The sequence below is a fragment of the Hetaerina americana genome, unplaced genomic scaffold (assembly GCF_022747635.1).
Source record: "Hetaerina americana unplaced genomic scaffold, ioHetAmer1.1.p SCAF_4, whole genome shotgun sequence".
NCBI classification, from domain to species: Eukaryota; Metazoa; Arthropoda; class Insecta; order Odonata; family Calopterygidae; genus Hetaerina; species Hetaerina americana.
In genome coordinates this window covers 58,865,756-58,889,850 of record NW_027286985.1, presented here as the reverse complement: position 1 = coordinate 58,889,850, position 24,095 = coordinate 58,865,756, and the positions used below count along the sequence as shown (strand labels likewise).

General features: G+C 40.1%; 1 protein-coding gene across 2 annotated transcripts in view; it reads right to left on the bottom strand.

Annotated features, from left to right (window-relative positions):
• Glut1 (Glucose transporter 1) overlaps positions 1-24,095 on the bottom strand; it is a 391,116-nt gene that overhangs the window by 120,387 nt on the left and 246,634 nt on the right. The window contains exon 4 of one of the 2 annotated variants that reach the window (XM_071590166.1): positions 22,094-22,154. The gene's annotated coding sequence lies outside the window, so the exon portion shown is untranslated. Of the gene's footprint in view, positions 1-11,920; positions 12,231-22,093; positions 22,155-24,095 lie in introns of those variants that run through there. The other variant, XM_071590167.1, reaches the window with a different exon arrangement.

Sequence of the window (24,095 nt, the reverse complement as noted above, 5' to 3'; positions counted from 1 at the left end):
AGGTAAGGCGCGATATTCAAATAATAAATAAATCAAATTGTGATATGAGAAGTGAAAATTCCCATTGAAAAACCCCAAATATTAATTATGCCATGCAGCGAGTAAGGACTCGGGTGATTAGGGCCCCTACACTGCTTATGCGGACCAGGTGCTGGACTGCGTAATGGTGACCGGCGAACCATTTCTATATTACAGTAGATGGTACCTTGAAAGCCACTGCTAGAGCGCATGGAAGGAGATGATTACACAACAGACTATTTGGACACAAAATACTTTTCCTCTCTAGTGCGGTCGGATAAGGTTATTCTGATACCTTATCGTCCATGGGAAAAATGACATCTTACATCTGTTCGACATTTAATCTCTCTAATTTTATTTACATGATACAAACAATTACTAGGAAGTATGGCAAGGGTTGATTACACATCAAACGTTCACTGTCGAAGTTGTATGTCACTATAAGTTTCGGAACTAGAATTTGCAGGGCGAAGGGAATCGATATATACTCTGAGTGAAGAAAATATCTGTGAAAACTATAAAATCGAAGGTGTTGCTGAGTGGATTTGGAACCTGGTCTTTGAGGCAAGAGGCTGAGCTTAGATTAAAGGCCTTTTAGATGTAAAGATAAGAACAGAGAGGTAGACAAAAGCTGAAATTTTAAATATGGTAGTAGAACAGACGAATTTTCGCTTAGTTCAATGATGAATAAACTGGGTTAACAAAAACATTAAAAGGTACCATAGCATTCGTTTTTACAGTTATTTCGGTACTTTATTTTTGAAGCAGAAAACGTTCCGGAGGGAACTATACCTATTCCAGAAAATCATATCTGCAGACATTTTTAAGTTTATTTTTTGATTGCCGAGTGTTGCACCAACGCTTAATTGCATTCACATCGTTTGATAAGGTAATTCATCCTAATGACAGATATCTACGTCCTAAAGTGTAAAACTAAGATACCTTAATAACCAGGACCACAGTTGTGACTAGTAATGCATCATGTGAAATTATCTGTTAGAAGTGATTAAAATGAAACGACATTTAAAGCTTACAACTGAGGCTGCCTTTACTAACGAACTATTTTCTGATCGACAGGGAAAATAAATGTTCAGATACTTTGACGTATAACTCAAAATTTTATTCTCACTGGCCTTTTAAGTATTCTCTAATGCTTATGATTAATCATAGCATAGTATCATGCGGTTTGTAATACGCGATTAAATATTAGCTCCATAGAATGTAAATGGGTGGCCCATCAACCATCGAATAGCAGGAAATCCCATAATTCTGGAAACAATCATTTTGGCGTCAAATCAAATTTTCCTACGTGAAACATGAGGGACAGGTTATCAGCTTTCCAATAAGCTTTCATATTTGTTTGTGGCTGGCGGTTGGACATTGTTGATTCTATTGAAGTCACGATCACCCACGTCCACAAATGTAAGTGGACTTCCTCCAATCGATGAGCATTAAGCGCTGGAGATGGAGTAGAAATCTCCTCCGAAGCCCAAAAGGATTTAAAATAAGGGAAGAAGGGTAGAGCGCCGATGGCGTAACCCGCAACAAACTTTTCAAATAGATTTCGGATGTTATTCAACGATAACCTTCAACATACACACCATCCACGAAGTTCACTTTCGCCTTTGGGTCAAGTCAAAGGGAAGCCTCATTCTGAAGTTGCTCCATGAAAATCCTTTTCACTAATTTCGTCCATCCTTCGTACATGCTTTAAATTTCTTGAGACTTCTATCGCTACTCGTCTTGAAATGTCTATCCTAACATATTTAACCGTGAATTTGGCAGTATACATTTTGTTCCCAAACTGTTTACTCTACTTTAATTTATCCGTCAGGTTATTGAATTTCCATCCCCTCTCTAAAAAAAAACAGACCAGATAATTACACTTATTTCATACTCATCTATTTCCATACATTCATCCAACATTTTTCCGTGATATACTCATTTTTCATCTTAGCTCCTCCTACATGCATTCTCGACACAAACCCTCCTCGATCACCTCAAGCCCGACGCATTCAGTTGGACTTTAATCTCGAGCTGATATATTCCTAGTGTCGTTCAACAGAATAATCTAAATCTAGATAATACTCCGTAAGTAACGACAACGGTACGTCACGGTGAGTGTTAGCCTATGCTCATGCCCATATTATTAGTTTATGCATACATTTAAAATATGTTAGCTCATATTGTAAAACACACACAAATACATATCTGTATACATCATGCAATAATTTACTAAAACATTAAATTTGTCTTTCAAAAAGTATGTTCAGGTACGTTTTCTATTTTATTATGATTGCGTGTCTCCCGAGGCAAGAACGAATATCTGAATCTGTCGGTAACAGTATCTTTCTCTCTTATTTTATCCCAGTGGCCGAATATACCAATGTAATTGAGGGTCGTAATAATTCCCACGGTGCTGCAAGACAACTCATGTGTCTCAGTACCTTTCTAAAAGTTTTGCCTGCTTTCTTCGTAAATCAAAGGGTTCCCAACATACCTGCCACGCAATTCAAGAGTGCACTTTTTCAGAATCCTGTATTTGTATTATGCTGCTACGGACAAATATGCTACGACACATTGATTTATTTCGAGATAAATATTTTCAGTCACTTAATTCTTATCTCTATACTAGTTTTATTAAAATATATTTTTCTGGTAATCGATCCTGTTACTCGTTTTATGCATCTCACCCCTCCCTCCTCTTATCGGCAAACCTCTCAATGGTTTGATATTTTTTCGCTTTGACGTCTGCCATTATTTGACCCATGTGTCTCGTCCTGAATTTTCTCTCGTTCATTTTTCCCTCGACGACTGCCTTCATGTCTCAAAATGTGCCCGATAAGGTCGTCCCTTCTCCATTTTGAGAGTTTATCAAAATTCTTTCTCCCACCCTCCGTTGGATTTCGATTCGACCCGCCCATCGGGCCATCGTCATTTCTCCACAATGCCCACATTTACATTTCTTCTTATTCCACCCTTTCTGGTGCTGTTAATGCCTTAAATTGAAGTTATTCTAATATCATTGAAGCTCGTAATGATAGTTCTAGAAAGCCAACCCTGATATTCCTAAAGATGGGAATTTTGATATTATCTGTGAATGTATATTTCTTAATATTGCGTAACCCCCAAGCCACTGCAAACCTTACTCCCTCTCCCTCCACCCACGGCATCCCTACTCCCCTCCTACCTTATAATGACTGATAATCCCTTCCCTTTCCTCACTCACCGATTCCCTCCTTTTCTTCCCTCTCAATGGAATCCGCATTTTATGTGGAAATTTCATTCTCTCTCGAACTGATGATGAAGCATCAGAGCGTCGGATAAAGCATCGAAGTGATTTCGAGATCTTGGACGAAATAAATACTTCTTCAGGGAAAAATTTCTATTATTACACAAAATTATGTTCCATTTCCATCACATACTCATGATTCTTCGCAATTAACTACAGCCCAAGCCTATCAAATAAAAAGATGCATACCTACGCCAAGTATGCATTTTAACTGCTAGTAGCAGTTTTATGGGAGGTGACCGACAGCTAAGGTCATTTACGGCATTAGGGAAGGATGGGAAAGAAAGGGTGGAGAGAAATTCGGCGTCGGCATCAGCCTACTCTCGTCGAAAGGCGCCAAGGGATCCGCAGTTTAACGTCCCATCCGACGGACGCCGTACTCACTCAAAGTGCTCTTCACAAAGCACCTCAAATAGGGATCGGGAATTGGAACCACTGAAAAATATTTGTCGTCTCCAGGATTTGAGCCCTCTCGGTGGGAAGCCTGTGCGTTAGCCACCGCACTATCCCGATCCCCATTTTAACTACTTCTTTACTCCCAACTTTGTGTTTCCTGCTTTAACTAAACTTTTATCCTTATAGAAATCGGTATACGTATACTTTATTTAGTGAAATATCCCGATATTTTGACGGATATTCGATAGAATAGTTTAGATCAGAGCGCACGGCGAAAAATTTACCCTTGACCTGTTGGTAACATTTAACGGTGATGTGCGTCGCCCTCCACACCTAAGTTAACTAAGTAACCGTTTCAGTGCATTTGTCTTCCATAAATCGGTATAAGGTAATGCATTCAGAACATTCAGAGATATCAGACAACGCCACAAGAACATTGGATATTCCCAATCAGCGGCCTATATTTCTATCTAATTTTATCCGGTACAAATCCTTCGTGGGCTTCTTTATCCAAAAGGGGAAAATAGGTTTGCGGAATTTCCTCACAGAAAACCGTTGCCCTCACAATATATAATAAACATTGACATTAATATTCAATATCAATTACTTGTTCATAGTTTTTATCTAGCAAAAAATATTGTAACGCTGCGTGTCTATTTATCCTAATGAGAATATATTATGAGGGAAATTTTTGGAACGGGGTTGGAATTATATAAGATATTTTACAACATCTATTATTGCCCGCAAGGAATCAATATGTCACCTATTAGCATAAAAATAATACAGCGGAATCTTTTAATTTCCTAAGTGCATAAATAACTAATTTATCTGCATTGTTCAATATTTTCATCCTTAAAAATCAAGGGATAACCTCGTATGGAGCTTGAAGTTACATATATGCATTACGTACATAAGGTTATTTATGGCATTTTTATAAAGGGCTTTCACGAAGATCAATCCCATTTCATCTACCACCTGTGGTTTTCCATAACGTCCTACCAATGTAACAAGCAATACAGCCTGGGCTCAGCGTGTCTGTCCAGAGGTGTGACCCGGATTTGAGCCTGGGCTCTACGACTTGCGGTCGAGCACTTTTTATAACACTCATCGCCGTGTTATATGCCAGGTACACGTTCAAAGGTGAAGTTGATACGTTGGAATTTAACGTTCCAAAAGTAAGATTCCACTCAGTTTGCCGCGGTGTAGAAGGAATCTGCGAAAACATTATGCCTTAACAGCCGCACTTGCTGAAATTACATAATATATTATGAATTCTCCACAAACGTCACTTGGGAGTGATGAATAAAGAAGGATGAAAATAATCGATTTATAGATCAGTAATGACGCAACGAGTTACCATTATCCACTTAGGAGATATCTCATTTCCTGAAGTGCAATTAATCTTGGCGGCCGGAATATTTCAAGTTGGCTGGAGCGGTAACCTTGAGTCAGTGAATTGTGTTAACTTCATGAATTTATTTAAACAGATAACATGTGAAAACCACATAATCGGAAATAAATAATAGACATCTGGGTATTTATAGGATGATTTTATTTTGAAATTTAGCCTTCAGGAAAAATTGTTTTTGACTTACGTAACTGGCTTCCCAAGAATTTTTAAGACACAAAATAAGATGATACAAATTTGCTTTCAACAAAATCAAAAAGAAATTAAGATTACTAATAGATGTCGATTTAAACGAAAAAGTTATCCTTATCATGATATATAATCTATCAAATATACGTAAAAATTCTACTCGAAAGGAATTGGGTGACACCGAAATACCCCATTCACATTAAGTACTCGTTGGTTCATAAAAAACGTCTTGCGCACAAATTTTTTGTAATTCTTTATACTTGTATGCCAGCTTTCAATAAATTACATATATTTAGGCACAATTAGGAGCACATTTGACATAAAGCAGGGAAATCGATATTTAAAAAGAACTGAACCAACCGCCATAATAAATTCATACTACATGAAAATTCGATTATTGCTGGAAATGTATTCATCTCAAAGGGGCCGAAAGAGATGAGTCTTATTTATACCCGGGACATTCACGGGCCACGCATTAAGGGGAGCGACCCTTGAACTCTCAGGTAGAGGTAAATGTTTAAATGAAGCATATATGGTCATTCAAATCAATACTTATTATGAAATTACTTACCATCTACATTTACTCAAGTAATCTTACACGATGCAATCGATACTAAGCTGAGAGTACAGGTATATCTAAGCTATTACCAAATGATGATTTAGTTAGTACTCAAACTTGATCATCGCGATCTATTGAACGATATATTTCAAAAATCCGATGCGATCATCCGAGTATTTTCTTCAGAATTGCGGGGTCTTAATTTTTTTTTAAATTATCTTGAATTAACAACAAAAATATATTACAACTGACATGAAAGTGAAATATTTTATTTCAAAAGAAAACTCGAAAGACACAAATCAAAGTTGATTATTTTACACAATGACGTAAAGAATAACCGTGATAACATTTTCACCTCTCCCTGCGGGGTATTTGAAATCACAATTCATAATACATCCTGAGAAAAAAAAGGAGTATTATTTCTTCCACTTCCAATTATTGGCATTAAACATGATTACCTTATCAGTTTTAAGAAACTGCTATGGCTGGATACATGAAACGATCACATTGACTAGAGGTATCTCTCCTTCATTGTATTCTTCATTTCCTTTATTCATTCACAAAGAATAATGATTCTGTTCCCAGGAAACCAATTAAAGAAAATAACGACGGACAAATTCAAAGTGGGGAAAGCTTCCGTTGAAAATTGAGTATTTTTCATTTACGAAAGTACTATTGCAAATAAAGTATTACGCTAACATTTTATTAGAATATTTTGGATAAAACATTGGACGTAATTATTCACGAATTTGTTGCAATCGGTTGATGGTTAGAGTATAAAACTATGGGAGTCATATTTTTTAAATGAATACAGTATATAATATACCGTTGGCCATGAATAAATTTCAATAATTTTGGAATTGTGTCCCACAAATTTTCTCCAAAAGCACCGAAGTAGACAACTTTGATTATTTTACAAAGAACTGATTGGTTTATACTAATCTACTATGTACTCGTACACACAAACTATTTTTACAAAAGAGATATTCTTAAAAGTCCATAGAATAAATATAATGCTCCAACGATTATTTTAAGGTTGCATGGGTTGTGAGATAGTTGCAGAAAAAATCTTGTGCAAAAAGTTTTTAATTAAATCTAATTGCACAACATAACGAATTTTTAAGGTGAAAATTAATGGAATAAGTAAATGACCTTCGGCAGGCGTAACCTCCAATTATTTTATTGCAACCAAAATCTCATTTAAATTTCTACCCCTAGGGTAAGTGACGGATATTTCGTTGAATTTCGAGGAATGTTTTCCATCGAAGAGTATTTTTTTCCCGTTTAACCGGTCAGTCAAATTGCCTCATTCTCGTAAAATTAACAACAGCACACAAGATCACGCAAGTTAAGATTGAAGTAGAGGATTGAATACAGCAGAAAAAGGAAGGACAAATATCAATAATAAGCTTTAGTAAATAAAAATACCTTCTTTGTAATGGTGTCGGAAGAAGTTCAACATCTAGAAATACATCATTTTAACATTTATAACTTTCAATTATGTATGTTAAATTAAGATTGTCACAAGAATTTCTCTTGATTCCATGCATAACACTTGAAATATCACATTTACTTTCTGTGGAAAGTAACCAATTACGATCCCACATTTTAAACCGGAACCTCTCTTCAATTTTACGTTTACAGGAGCAGGATATTTACACAATAAAATTGCAACACCACTTATTTTTCTACGTGCAAACATTGAACACAGTTCATGCAGGTATCATACATTTAGGTGAATTAAATGTTTACGAATCAAATGGAAAGCAAACAGCTTTTCTTCCCTTTTAAACAAACCGTGACTTGCATCAGAGAGGAATGCAAGCGCATCTTTATTCATAATGTCACGGAGTCGTGCATCCCTTTCTCAATCCTTCTGATCCCCTCCGTGGTGACCCAATCCCACTTTTAAAAGACTCCTAAACACCCTCTACCTCCACGACTCTCGGTCATGACGGTGGGTAGCGTGGCGCCCTGGACATGTGACCTTGATCAGAGTTTTGCAGAGCAAGCGGAAGTGACGGACTGCTGGTCATGGGGGGAAAGTCTGCGGACAAATCAACATTCATGGCTCACACCCGTATCCCTTGCGAAACGCTGGTGATCGGTCCTGATGTTCGAAAAACACCTTGGGAAACTCTAAGAGGCCTTAATCGGAGAAACTCGAGGTTCGACGAACTAGTATTGGAAAAACATCGGCATATATGTACGAGTCGCATAGACGAATGAAAACGCTACTGAGAGCTTTATCTCGCGTCGACTAAACTTGACCTTAAACCCGCGCATAGCATTTAGGACCTTACGCTGCATAATCTAATTTCTGATCTAAACAAAATGCATAGAGAAAGTTTGATGAAGAATCGTTATGAATGAATATTAAGCTGCCGGCAAATAGTGTACGGACACGGGATATTATATGCTAAAACCTGACGATTAAGGCCAGGTATCCGAGGGTGTAATGAATGGAGGTTAGAATTATACTATAGAAAATGTACAGCACTGGTGTTCCCTAATTAATGGCCAAAATCCGACGTGTATATACCCCCATGCCATAAATCCTAGCGTAGGCTTGCAGGGTACTAAAATAACTTACTAACTAATCAAGGAAGAGGTATAAAAGATGTAAATTACAAAATAGATAGGACCGCAAATACCCAAGTATTGGTGCATCTTTCCTATCTATCTGAGCATGTCAGAACAAGTCGTATACTTGGATGTTACACAAAGATCAAACCTTTTATAGGATACACACATGATAAGAATTTGCAGGTTAGGCTTAAAAAATATGGGTTTCATCAGACGTGTTGCAGTGAAACGTAATGCAAATGCAAACGAGAGTGATATTAAGTTTTAGTAGGAAAACATTTGGAACACGAGGAAAGTACGTGAACAAGGGCCGTCTAAAAAATATCAGTAACAATTGTTTCCTGACGTGTGTTCGCGTGATTGGAGATATTATTAGCATTGATAAGATGACAGTGCACACTATTATCACCGAAAATTTGGCGATGCGATAGATCTGCGCTAAACTCGTCCCGAAGGTCTTGACAGACGACCAGGAGCAGAGGCTAGTGTCTGCTGGCGAAGACTTTCTGAAACGATATTTCCCCTTTCCCCAACCCCCTTACAATCACGACTTGGCACCATCAGACTATTTCCTATTCCCATAAGTGAAATCCTCTCTCAAAGGACACCACCATGGGACCCTAAGTGCCGTCATAGAAGCTTGCACGCTTAATGAAGGACTTGCAGAGTAAGATGTTAAGAGATGCGACTTGGGTCGAAAGGTTGAGGGCAATGCCCCAACATCTGGGGAAACCACGTGATGGAAAGGTTATGTCAACTTTGCGTTGGTTACCCTTGGTTACGGGCTGAGAGGCGAAGCCAACGGACAACGAAGAAGAAGCAACCCTTCGCCAGCTGATGGGCAGCATTCCGCGAATAGCTACCCTCGCCTTTCCTTAAATATTAAGCCAGCCAAGTAGACGGCGAGTGCTACGCCCCTTCTTCATGCATCCGGTTTTGCGGCGTTGCAGACAGAGCAGCTAATCGGAACGCAGATAGCCTTCGCAGGTTGCGACGCCGCAGGAGTTGCCCGTCTCTCAACTTTTGCGGCTCCGCAGTTGCGAGGAGAGGGAAAACAGACGCTCTCTGTCCGTAATTTGTTCGTATACCATCAAAATACATAGAACGTGGGTCCTCTCCGTCTTTTGTTTCGGTGTGGCACTGTCGCAGGCATAAAAATGGGGTATGACAGTGACGTGAAATGTCACAAAAAAAAAGTTGCCTGTAAACGTGGCTTTACACTAAGCGAACATTTCCATCCCGAGTGTAGTGTCCCGCTAGAAAGTAGCGAGCGACAACGTGGCCATCTGAATGGAAAACACCGCCACCACCTTCCATTGGCCTCTCCTTCACGCTAATCAAGGGACACGCTTCTCGAATTTGACAAGCTAGACGTCACTTGGAATAGAACCAGAGCCCTCAGTAACCTAACGCTCTATCCACTGAACTACGGCGTCCCCATTAATTGGTTTACCGTGATCATTTCTACTACTACTAGTACTATACCTTACATGGTATCCTACATGCCACCGCTAGGGTGTGTGGCAGGGGGGCTTATTATACACCACACTACATTTGACACAAAATACTGTTCCCCCCGAGCGGATAATGTTATTCTAATCCCTTATCGTTCTTGGGAAAAATGACAACTTAAAATCTGTCTGTTCTACATTTAATTTCTGAAATTTATAGACATTATCTCTCCTACAGTAGAACGATGGGGCTAATAAATACATTACTAAAACCAACGCTAAAGAGAAGCGGGAAATAACTAGGAAAAAAACAACGCGGAAATGACACGTAACTAGATGACGAGGTATTGAGAGCGAATATATACAAGTATCATTTATACGACTATAGAAAACGAGCTTTTTAGAACAACACCAAGTTAGGAAAATATTTTATCAATGTATATCAGGTTTAACTCTCTTCCGGAAATATTTAAGATTTTTTAGACATTGATTCCGTAAGATTCTAGCATGCGTAACCTACTGACATTGATTCGGATAAATATACAATCGAGATATGTCAATGAAAGCTCGATCCCAGGAGTAATGGTGTATCGTCAATGTTTTCATCCGCCGGAGTTAGAGGGACGCACGGACTTCGGTGCATGCAGTGGCACTGGAGAATCTCTTCGGGAGCGAGCGACATCTCTTCTCGGTGAGTTTCCTTTCTCCTTTGTCTCTCCGTGTGCATCGAACGCTCGTCCTTTTTCCTCCGTCGAGGTCGAGCCTGGTCATACGGTCACATGTCTGTTACGCAACCACCCCATCGCTTCCCTTGCGCGAGAGGAATCCGCTCGGAAAGGCCGAATTCCAAACACACACACACGCGAAGAGCTTTTCAAAGGGGCGTTCTACTCCAACGAGCGGAGTTCCTATGCATTTCGACTCCGCCCATTCATCGCGAAACGTTCACGCGCGATGGACGGAACTTTAAAAGAAAAACTCAACGCGGGACGACCGATGTTGATGGATTACCCATTGGATGCAGATTTTTCGCTCTATGGCATTCTAACAAGGGGAGACTTAAATATCGCCGCCAGGGACAATAATTAGCGATGGATATACTCCAAAATACCACGGTGGTCCGAAAATATTTCACAGAAGTAGTTACGTTAAGTCTACGGCCCTTAGTACTTCACCATTGGGGATGCCAATGACAAATCAATCGCAAGCACGACGAATGCACGCGCCGTGTTTTTTTTATGAACACGAACCACTTCAGAAACGAACTACTCCCGTTGATAATATGTAGTGTGTGCGTACGCCGAAAATCAAGGTTGCCGCTATCTTCTAGTGTTTACGTTGCCACGGTAACAGATCGGGAATGCCGTCACACGAGTCGCGCGGGAGAAGAAAACGGGAATAACACTTTCTAGAAAGTACGTAAGGAGAAAATTGAAGACATCATCGAAATCCACTCTCGTTAATATAACCAACCATTTAAGTTAACGTGGTAGAATCTCACAGCCGTTCCAATTCTTTTTAAAAAAAAATTATTTTTACTGTGAGATGGTTAAGTTTCCGGTCGCGTTTTGACACTTAGCACGGCGAAATAAGACACTAATAAACAAATACACCAATGACGACACGTCAGATGGCCTGATGACAGGACGAGTTAAATCAAACTTTCACCCTTGCGAGCAGTAGATGCGAATGATTAACAAATATCGACACGATTTTACATCGATGAAATTTCACGACAGTAACCAGAAATTGAATCCCGATTTACCTCGACGAAAACTTCTAGTTGACCAGGCCATAAATTGTCAAGAAAGATTTGAAATGGTCGTCGCCAATGGATTAGAAGAAATTGACGCCCCTGCCACCTTCAACTCGCCACATGACTGGAAGGGGTGAGACACGGGAGGGACGGAGTGGGGTAGTTAAATCTTACAAGAAAAACGGATGTTTGGAATCCCATATTTATGCCTCTACATTGATGGGGATACACTTAAATGACAACTGCACATGAGACGGAGACTCACCGATCAACAGGTGTCCTCGCGGCGGAAAGAGGGAAACCCGACGGTCAGAAACACGCACCCACTCGTCCTCGGCCAACAGGGACAAGTGACAAACCAAACACTCGCGCGAAGTACAAGATTATCAACACACGCACAATCCTCGCCACTTATCGAACGGGAGAGATGCGAGATTCAACCACTAGGGCGAAAGCGACCGACTGACAGAGCGAGGGAGAACGGAGCTACTATGTAGGTGAGTGTGGCCGCCGGCGGACGACGTCGCTCGCTTGTTTTTCACTCGCGGCCGCAAAAGGATGGGAGGAAGGGCATTCCTTCCCCTCCAAACAGGCCCCTCCCGCCGTGATTAACAAGCGTCAGAAGAAGCGACGAAAGGCGGGCGGGCAGATAACAATACGGAAGGAAGAAGAAGCACATGGACAACAAAGAAGGTAATCTCCGAGACAGCCCACTCCTCAGGCTTGTACCACCCCTAAGAGGGTGATGGGGAGGAATGCAGGGTGGTAGAAGGGGGTGAGTTTTAGCCCTCCCCCTGCCCCTCCTTTCCTCCCCACCGTCTTCCCGAGCGGCCGTCGGCACAAGGGGAATGGAACGCGCGTCTGAGCGAAAACGATCACAGCGCCTCTGGCGACAGACGGCAACACCGAAGATTGCGTCCACTCCACTCCTGGACTCGCGTCGCTGCTGGCTCGCCTCCTCTTGAGTCTCGGGACGGTGGAAGGGGGATATTGAGAGGAGGGTTGGGGGAGAGATATGAATCCGGCGCAAGCCAAGGGGACCACCCCTGTGGATTCCCGTTTTCAGTTTAAAAATCCACCGGTCGTCAATTAAGACGCCAGCCCAGAGTCGAGAGCTGAGACGAGTGACTCGCCATCGCAGGCAGTTCACACTTGGGGTCGTTTCACATTGAGCGTGAGGGCTGAGGACGGGCTTGACTATGCGAGGCCACAGAGATATGAATAAGCACTCTTTTCATTGGCTTATGTGCATCAAATTAAAACCGATTTACCGTCTCTAAAAGTTGTAGCCATACGTATCAATTCAACGGTTTCACCATCAAAAGTGTGGTTTCATCTTGAGCTTAAATAGTAATCTTTTAATTAAAAATTCATCGTGAACAGTTCTATATTTCTTCTACACAGTAGCATGTTAGGAATGCGATCGAGTGACAATTATTATTAGCGGTAGCCTATCGGCTTAGCGTTGGTTTTTCCTTCACGTTGCACTGTTTTGACTATAAATTACTGCACTCGTAAGATCTAACGAAAAAGCTAATTACAGATGTCAAGCCGAAGGTTGGTTTGATAGATGAGGGTAGAGCTCTCATAGTATTAGTTCATAGTCATACCAAGTATCGCGTGAAAATCACACATTTGGGTAAGGACGCCAGTCCCTTCTTCTGTGCCGCCTATGGTTTCCCGGGAAGATCTGTCATCTTAAAAAATCATACGGCTTGGGTAAAGCTGAGGGTGCCCGAAGATGGTCCACGAAATCGAACCCGGGTCCTCTAGTCAGATTCCAGAACTCTACCCTCTGGACTACCCCACATAACATGGGGCAAAATATACGTAAACCCCCATCTTTTAATGATTCCTTCTAAAACTCTGCATACTATATCCCTCAATTTTATCCTATTTCACTAGTCCTGCCTCATTCGAATTTTTCTCAACAGCCAAACCTGTTCCCCCAACATGCCCAGAACTTCATCGTTAGTTTTATTTTTCCTCCATTTTATTTTTTACATTCATCTCGCCACCTAATCAAACTCCCCCACTTCTCAAAAACCTTCAATCTGAACTTACTTTCTCGCCTAAATGACCGAAATTCTGAGCCTTAAAAATTAAGCTCCTCATTAAAGCTTTCACTAATCTTCATTTTACGTAATTACTACGTAAGCCAACGGTCATCAACTCTTGTCTCTTCGTAAACGCTTCCGTGCGTAATGCAATTCTTCTTTTAATATCTCTACAACTCTGCCCACTTTTCTTATTTATTAACATTCATATTCCGAGATAAATTTTAAATGAATTCAATAGTATCACGAGAATTAGCTCTGATTTGTTCTCACTAAAGTGTAATACGCTATGGTTATGATGCTGTTGGTTAAGGATGGGAGTAATCATGTATCGCTCACAAAAATCAAAGATGTACGACCCCATTGGTGGCGTATCGTGAAGCTTCACTCATCGTTGCTAAGGCTAATTTTGGAGGGGCGGTCAAATGAAAACAGAACACCCGCATAACACACAGACCGCGCGAAAGGTGGCTACACTGCCGTTACGTATCGAAACTGCCATCGCTGTGGTAGGAGAACTGCAGAGTGACAACCCACAGGCCTACGCATTTGTTTGGTCATATCCTTGTTGATGCGCGCACTGGTCTTCTGAGTTCGTCCAGTTTTAGAAATAGAGGCAAGTAAAGTTGAGCAGAGAGGTGTGATGTGTATGGTGAGCACTGCATGTCCCTGACGAGTGCGCACTAGTGGCACAGGAGATTCCGAAAAGGGCGCACATCACTGCAAGGCAGGGCAGGCCTATCGAGCCATTTACCCTGACGTGATAGGACGGACGGATTGATGATGGCCTTAGCATGGAAAACCGACGAATCGCGGAGCAAGAAATTCGTGCTCAGGTCAGTATTAGCCATGGCTCCGTGCTTGCCAAAATCAAAGATCACTTGCATTTCCACAAAGTTGGCGCGCAGTGGGTTCCGCATCGACTGACGGAGGAACAAAGGATTGAGAGAGTAGCGTCATGTTTGAGTCATCTGCAGCGGTACCACGAGGAAGAGTACGATTTTCTGTCCCCTATCTTCACGGGGGACGAAACGTGGTGTCACCATTTCGAACCCGAGAGCAAACCGCAAAGCTATCAATGGAAACTACGCTATTCTCCCTATTTTTCTCATTCCTATTATCGCCCACCAAAGAAATCCAAAGCTGTTTACACAAGTTCCAGTAAGTCATGATGACCTTCTTTGACTTTGAGGACCCTCAGATTGTTGACTTCCTCGAGCGTGGAACCGCAATCAATGCGCGGCGCTATACGTACAGGGTTCGTCCGGAAAATAAGTGTACTGACTCCTGGGCTGGGCGCGCCGCTCCAGGCGCGCCCAGCACCGCTCTGACGGGCTGCGATTGGAGGGGGGTATGTTGGCAAGCGACGCTGAAAAAGGCAGTCGGCTCTGAGCTGTGGTGTAGTGAGGAGCTCTGTTAACGCGAACCCCCACGCTCGACCCACGTCACGGAACGCGATGCCGAAGTTTTTGGGGCAGCGTTATTCCATCAAATTTGCGGTAAAGCTTGGGAAATCGTCTACCGAAACTGTCGGTATGATTAACCAGGCTTACGGGGAGTCAGCCATGTCCAGAAACATGATCTTTCGGTGGCACAAGATGTTCGTGGAGGGCAGAGAAGAGGTCGACGACGAGTCTTCGAGAGGTTCCCGATGATGCCTTCGCGGGAGCGTTCCAGGAATGGGAACGCCGCTGGAACAAGTGTATCGACTCACAAGGGTCCTATTTTGAGGAATATTAGCTTAAGATATGTAAAAGTGTAATAACTTTTTTTTCCTGAGCTCAGTACACTTATTTTCCGGACGAACCCTGTATGATCCATGATCGTACGTTTTTGGAGAACTTAAGAACTTGTTATTGCTGGATTGCTTTGAACTCGGGCTCTCTCGGTGGGAAGCATATACGTTAGCCGACGCACCATCCCACTCCCGATATTACTTGATGTGGATATTGAAAAATAATGCGATTGTTCGCTTTCAAAAGACATTCAAAACTTAAACGGAGTGAAACCTTAATGAGCTGGTCGTATATTCGACCTAAGCGATGAGCAAGAACCATCTTCAGTGTTACGCTCAGCTCACTAGGCGCAGTGCCGAAGGAACCGTACCCTCATCCACATATTAATATACCTTTCTAAACTTCAGTTCTCGAGCTAATTGCTTACATTCAAAGCAAACTTTTCCACACGGGGACACCTATCTATGTTCCGCGGAACTGAGAAGAATAGCGAATCGGCGTAAAAAGAAGGAGAAAAGAAAATCAATACTGTCCATAGCGCTATGATTAAAAATATAAAAGACATATTCATTCTCATAGGGGAAGGAATTCAATTCCCATATTCTGACATTTTTATATTCAAAATGCCCGAGTCGACGAGTCAGTTTTGCATTTGAAACCTCCCTTAATCGCCTATATCATTTGTCAATACAAATCACTGCACAGCTGTGACATGGATGGAGTTATTTTAAATTAATAATGAATGGACAGGCCGAAATGCAGTTTTACGCAGGCGATGAACGCCTTGAAGATATAGATTCATTCATTTATTTGTGCCGTATGATGATTAGGGATAGGAGAAGTATTGAAAATTGAAGAAAGTGAATGCGCTCAGCAAAAATCACCTTCAACTAAAAGGAAAAAAGAGGTTCTGGTGCCCAAGAGTGACAGTTTTACAATCAGAAAAAAGGGCTCTCAAATACCCGCGGCTAGAGTTCAACTTTGTCTGTCCCTGAAACACAAAATCACAAAGAAAGCATTTAAAAGATTGAAGAGAGAAGGTCACAAGGAGCCATAGACGATTTATGCGATTAAAGTGGTTCGTTAGAACATCGAACGAAGAAGCTCAGCAAAGGATGAATGTGAAGAAGCGCGGTTTATTATGAAAATCCGTAGCTCAAAGACGAGCGAAACTTGTTGGACAGCTATTGAGGCATGAAGTGCTCTTGAAATTGATAATGGAGGGGTTTGTGTGTAGTATATGTGGGGTCGAGGAGAGAAGGGTAGACCGCGTTTGGGGAACGTGGATCAGATAATGAAGAATGTGGATTTCAGGAGCTACTTGAAGATGAAAAGATAAGGGAAAAGACGAGCGGAATAGAGGGTTGCTGCCGTCAAACAATCTCCGTCAATCTCCCGACCGATCACTGAGGAAGAAGATAAAAAGATAGCGGGAATGTTGGAAAGAAAAATTCGTCGACTCGCCCACTGAACGGATCCTGTGCGGATCTACAGTGTAATATTTCGTCCGTCACATAATTAATTGGAGCGACGACAAACGGATCGATACAAAGCGCGGAATCTCTGTGCATTGAATTCATTTCAAACTGCGGACAATGGGAATGAAGCAAAATTGAATCGGATTCCGAAAGTGACAGAAAGAGGGAGTGATGTGCTTGCACCGAAAAAATAGCATTTGATGTATAGACTAGTAAATGGCGCCTGCATGTAAAGTGCGAATGAGCATTGACGATTCATTATTATAATGGAAGAAAAAATGATACGGATTAATAGGCGTGAATCCATTAACAGGATTATCTCATTTCCTAATACGTAGATGAATTGCCCGTATGAAAATATATTTTAACGCTAATTTGATCACAACTGACTTCCATCGTTACCCGTACCCAAATTTATTTCAGTAGTAACTGAAATATACAGTGATAGAATCCCGGTTTTCGGGCCGTCGAGAGTGGTTAGATCTCACGTGATCCTAAGCACAATGGCCTGTAAAATACACACATTGTTTCAGGTTATTATTATAAAACTCACTTGCATCCCCTTGAAAGGGCCTAATAATTTATCTACATCTACGTTACAATCGGAGACCCGTCACGGGGGCGTATGGCAAGAGGTTTTATGACATTCTCAAATTACAGTTAGGTCGTTCAACAATTTTTTCCTGCTGTACTTAAACGTTCCTTTTGTGACTGCAGATTGATTATGCGAGAGAAGAAATAGAGTTTAAATCATTATATTTCACAGTCTATTTCTCTTAATTTATGCTTGTGATTTCATTCATCTCTTAAATGTGGGACTGTATTAATTCCCTCTGTGTCACAAGTGAAACCAAGTACCCTAAGCCGTTCTAAAGGTATCAGCATTGCAAATAAAATTTATGGCAGGTGTGGTAACTCTGTGGAATCGCGTGACAATAAATGGAAAGCCCTTCGTAGTAGTCTACAATATTAAATGGGCAGGAATAGACCTTTATGGATGCTATCGCAACATCATCCATGGCTATGAATCACTGCAACCTCTTGATGACAATGCGTTTCCATTGAAACGGCTCTGGTTTTTCCTATGACATAAAATAGTATGCTGCAATTTTATCAAATAATATTCTTATTTCGAGGTAAAACCATATTTGTTTTCCAAGTAACATCGTTGTGCTTCCTTCCCTTTGGTAATAATATTTTGAAGAATTTAACTGTTCATGAATTGAATTCATTCAATACTTAGATTTAAAACTTCGTTCCGATTGGACAAATATTTAAGACGTGACCTTACTATTGCTAAATAACACTTCTCCTTTTCTTTCTCATTCAATTTCGCGGAACCCTGCGAATATATCCGATTCTTTAAGACAGACTCGCATGTCTTTCTAACATGTGCATCTTATCGAGCGTAAATATGAGTCCCTCGCATTTATACACGTCAATGAATGCGTAGGTGTGCCATAAGTCAGCTGCAGTAGGGTGTTCATTGATAAGAAAAAACCTCCACACTAGAATTTCTGATAACGTCACTGTGGTACCTAAGACTCCTTTCGTTTCTCAAACGGCAGCGCCAGGCTGAGCTGGCGCTATTCGATGGGATAGGGAGGGGGAGGTGTACATGCCCCGAACATATCTCCACTCGTATGACCAGGGAGTAAAGGAGTCAAAAGGCACCAACATGAAAATTTTGAGATAAGTTTATCATAAAATCGGGTGGATTTGGGGGTGATGAAATGATATTGGAACGCGATGAGCAATATAAAGAATGAAATTTTACAGGTTAAATTAATTTCTTTCCGTGTACCCATAGATGGATTACGTTATCGTCAGGCTCTGATGATTTCATTAACCCACGCACATATGAGTCCAATATTCAATTCGCGTGTTGAACAACTGAATTATAAGGGTTAAATTATAGTGTATATACATTCCAAGAAATTGCGGGAGATGCCGCAACATTAACTTTTAACGGAATCATCCGCTAGTAAGCATTTCAATGCAATGATTTTAATGCTCTGAAATTATTGCATTGAAATAGAAAAAACATATAAGAGCAGAGTTCGGCATAATGGTATTTAAACGCAATGGTTTAAATTTATATTTCTGCAGTATAAATTTATTTTGCTAATCCTACTTGTAGTTTTGATAGTCATTGTCAGCCTCTGATACTGTTATACGCACGTATCTGTCCGTATGTAAGGTTTGATCTCGTGAACATATTAATGTGACGAGTCAAGTAGTATACAAAATATATTACGTAAATCAGAAGGTATTTTTTGCGATGATTTCTCTAGAACGAATTGTAAGTATCATCGTGATATGATAGGAGATATAATGAACGTAAGATTGAAGAGATTGCGCCACCTGTCATTTTTCCCACAAATGATAAGATAAAAGAATAATAACTATCAAAATCTCCCAAGAGATAATATTTTAGAATAATTATCCTAATTACCATTATCAACAAGATCTAATCACCATTATTTTAACTGACCATTATTTCGTTAACCGCAAAGGCACAACCGAGCATTTGAGTATACTCGGGTGCGTTCAAAGCTGCTTGCATTAATAATTTACATCGTTTGAATTATGAATACGAAAAAGTATCATTCCTTATTCACAACTTGATTCGAGGTTAATCTAACCTTACGTATTGATTTCACTTATGTTATATGTTCATTCGAGGTAAAATTAGTGGAGACATTAAAACAAAAATTGCGTTAGGCAAGGGTGCTTTATCAAAGTGCAGTGCTTTGCTGATGAATGGGACTGTAAGTAGAAAATAAACTAGCGAAAATTTTACCGGATAGCGCAGTTTTTATGGTTTAGAAACTTGATAGGTGAGATAACAATGAGGAAGGATACTTAGACTTGGCCACGGTAAACAATGAAATAATGAAAATGACGGAAAGGAAAACAAAGGGATACATCCTAGACATGATAGAAAAAGTGAGAAGATTTTCGTAGTATTTCAAAAAAATATAAAAATACACTGAATTCAGGGTATACTGAGGAGCAATGTAAAGTTGACTACGGAGATAGAAGGGAGAATTTTGGGTAGTCGAGATAGAGGGAGGAAATAAATAAGGACTTAGGACTGAAAAAAGAGGATAAAGGTATGTGGAGTTAAAGAACGGTTTATTGCAGTGTGTGATTCTGGAGTATTTAGTGTTGTGTTTGGCTGAGCTTAGAAGCGTATGTGTTTCATTCCTGGGTTCAACAAAAACATACCTTTACCATTATAAAACATATTACGTCGATCCATACATTCTCTTTTCTATCTGAGATTTCTCAAAATCCCAATGAGATTCTTTTCAAACCACTTGCTCTCCTTCCATTCAACTGTATGGCTATTCGATGCTGAATATGATCTAGTATAACTTGAAACACGAAAGCTATATGAAATACTGAAACTATTAGGAAAATGAAAATTCTATGATTTTATGAGCTTACACAGAGTGGAAATGTTGTTATACCTCATCAAATTTGAGATTACATCGCAAAGATAGAGAAAATGACAACCGAAGGGTCCGAGGGTAAGGAATCCTTTTTCTTTCGCACAAATTGGGGTTGAGGAATTATCTCGTACTAGTCTCACGAAGTTTGAATTGACACCCGATAATCAGTGACTAACCTAACGGCTATTAACCTGACATCGTCAAGCCACACCGCCTCGTGGTGTTCGCCCAGTAAGATGTACAAGTACTTGTATGTAGATTCAAATAATTGAGGATGTAGGCACTATTAATAGCACCGCATGCTCATGTGGGGTGCCCAGGATATAATTAATAGAAATGAGGGAAGACCTAATCTATTCCTTCTCCATGTCTTCGCATACTCTCGTCTCACGGGTGGATAGTCTACATTTTACACGAAACATCTATCAGCGTGTGGACGCTGTGATGCTTGTGCCTTCCGCAGGAAATTAAAAACCATATCCGCCGTGTGTCGGCACTCATAATTTTAACGGTGATATGCATTGGTGTTTTTAGTCACTTCCCAAAAGGAAAAGATACTGTATTACATCATTACCTTTCCGGCTAATAGCCTGTGTGCGTGTGTGCGTGTGTGTGTGTGTGTATATATATATATATATATATATATATATATATATATATATATATATATATATATATATTAGAGGTTATACGCAAAAGGACACTCACATTTCAGAAATTTTAGGCTCTCGACCTTCTTCAGGTAACCATCTGTCTGACCTGAAGAAGGCCTCAGAGATGGCCGAAAGCCTGAAATATCTGAAATGTGAGTGTCCTATTACGTGTTATTTATTTTATTTTTGTGTTCTATTGTAACATCCAAATGCTATATTGCTCTTGTGATTGTTTCTATATCATATATATATATATATATATATTCTATAAATGTATCATGGATGTAAAATAATAAATCAAACGAAGGAGCGAGATGGTGTGGGCCGGCACAAATATGTGTAGATATAAACACAAAACATGACACCCACACGTCATCCCAAATTTTAGGTGGTACAACCACCTTCTTCTGTGACCAGAATGTCTCCTTTGTCCGTGTCCATTTGTTGTGCCACCGGAAATTTCGGAATACGTGTGGGGGTCCTGTATTAAGATTTCATCCATATTTTTGTTGGCCAACACAATCTCGCTCCCTCGTTTGAATTATGTAAATCACAGATTCGGGGAATTTTCAATGCAATATTTTACATTAGATAATACCAACCATTCATTTGAGCTTAAAAATCCTAGTTATATTCAGCAGGTCTTTTTTAACGTCAAACCGGCTGCTTAGCGTGACAAAAATTGTTTCATTTTTCGGCAGCCGGACGGTCGACTGTAACCGACGTTGTTACTTTACTAAGCCTATCTGGTAATTTGTAATGAATATAAACGGGGATGGAAAGTCTTTGTAAACTTGTAGAATTATTACTATCGCTTTAATCAAGTCTATCTTTAACTGTATTGATGACTTTGGATTTTGGCAACGGTTGTTATTGCCAACCAATATACCGACGATGTTCCATTTTCCCACGAGTGTTATCCCAGCTATCAGAAGCAATTTGAAACAGACAAATCGTTCGCTCGCTCACAAACTTGGGCAACGGGGGAACGACGCGTGGGGATATGAGGTGGTAGGGGTTGACCCTAAAAAATTTCAATCTCAATCTTCTACTCACTCGTTCCTGCTTCGAGCTGTCTCCATTGCTGACGACCCCTGGGCGTGCTGTTCGTCGGAACCTGGGGGTGGAAGAGGCGAGAGAATTAGGAGAGATCGATCGATCGACTGATTGATTGCTTTAAGTGACAATTAGGATTGAATGGATATTAGAGTAATTTATTAAAAAACAGAGGAATTCAGGAGATATTCGAATTGGGAGGCCAGAATCCTTGATTTCCCCAGTGCGCAGGCAGCTATCGGTCGTTCTAAATCTTTTGGGACGGAGACGAAGTACTCTTGCATGAACGCACGCCCTCGCCGGGTGATGACGCATTGTCACCGTGGGAACGTTGACAGCACTACAGGAACGTAAGGCTTACCAAAGCAATCCCGCAAAAGAATTAGTAGGCGGTATACCAAAGAAAGATATCGAGCGGGAAAATTTTGTTTCGCTTTGTGAAGTTCTTTGGCTTCCCAGCCATTTGATTTCCTCCAAACTCTTCCAGATTGACAAATATGAGAAGAAATGCATATCTGTCAATCATTTGTTTATATGTTGGAGTGTCATTTCTGTGATTTCTGTCAGTTTCATATAATATTTTTCTCGAATATTATCTCTAAATTACGTAGAATGTTATATACGTGTATAGTATATTATATTTAATATTTTATTCAACGCAAATGCACACGATAATATGCAAAGGTTATAAATTTAACTTTTGTTGTAACCACTACTGCTTAATGCAGTTATTGAGCAATAGTCTATTTCATAGTTACCATTAATGCACCCCATATTTGTTTCCAGATGTGACCGTCAGCTGCAAATGACCTCGCGGTTGCCTCCCTTAAATATATCACCACTCCAGATGTTCATATGAGGGAGTGTAAGCATTTTTGATAGCATGGGGAGTGGCTCAAATTCCTAATGACTTAATTCCACCACTTCGATCAACCACAATAAGGACTATCCTAAATTCAGCCTTCTTATTTCTTAAAAATAAAATTATTACAATCTCAAATCGTATCATTTTCCATTTATGTCCTCTTTCAAATCTTAACTGCTATCTTTCATATTCAGTCCTCACGGTCATATTCCATCCTGGTATTCTACATAGAAGCACCACTGACAAGAGATACATATCATGGCATCGACAATTTCTCATTTACTGCGAGCACTTTTTCCTTATAATATACTTCACATATAAAAATTATCGGTTCTTCTTCAATAAACCCATTTTTTCAAAACGTTGTTCAAACAAAGAAGACAACATTATTTTATATAGGGTTTTTTTCAACTTTTGTTTGGTTTATTTGATAGCGAATGATGGGCAGTGAGCAAAGAATAGCTCTGCGATATGACCTCTTCCTATGATGGAACTCCTGAGCAAATTTCTCCTTTCACAATCAGTGCGCCTAGAAAATGGATAAATTACCCTCAATATTCATTTCATGCTCAAATTAATTTCTATTCACCTAAAAACTTTGAATCGATGTCTTATACGTTTTTTCTGTATCAACTAAAGTTTAATGAATAAATAATTTAGTTAGTGTTTTTAGTCGATGGATTGTTTTGTCATAAATTTACTACTTTTCCTAATAGGTAAATACTCACCTCCTTTGAAATTAATATTACTTTAAAAACACCCAATTAGCCCGCCTAGTGCAAGTATCCATTTTGTATTCTACCGCTTACAATTGAGGAAGCAAGATAATGCAATAATGTCAAAGTATAAAAACCATTCGCTTTGACCTGGATTTGAATCCGGATCCCTCGATATCCAGCGCCTTAGTCAATGAAGCTACCGAGGCGTCCCAATTCTCTGAAATTTGGATAATGTATTCGGTTGGATCTCGAGGGACCCGGGTCAAGGTGAATAAATTTAAAATTTGAAATTTTCACATTGTAATGCTCATTAGTGACTGACTCAGTTGAAGTCCCTGTGGCATGTCTCCAGCAGTTTCTTTGAATAAGGAAGCAATGGTTGACAATCAGTTAATTCAGTGACTCTACCTCAGGAACG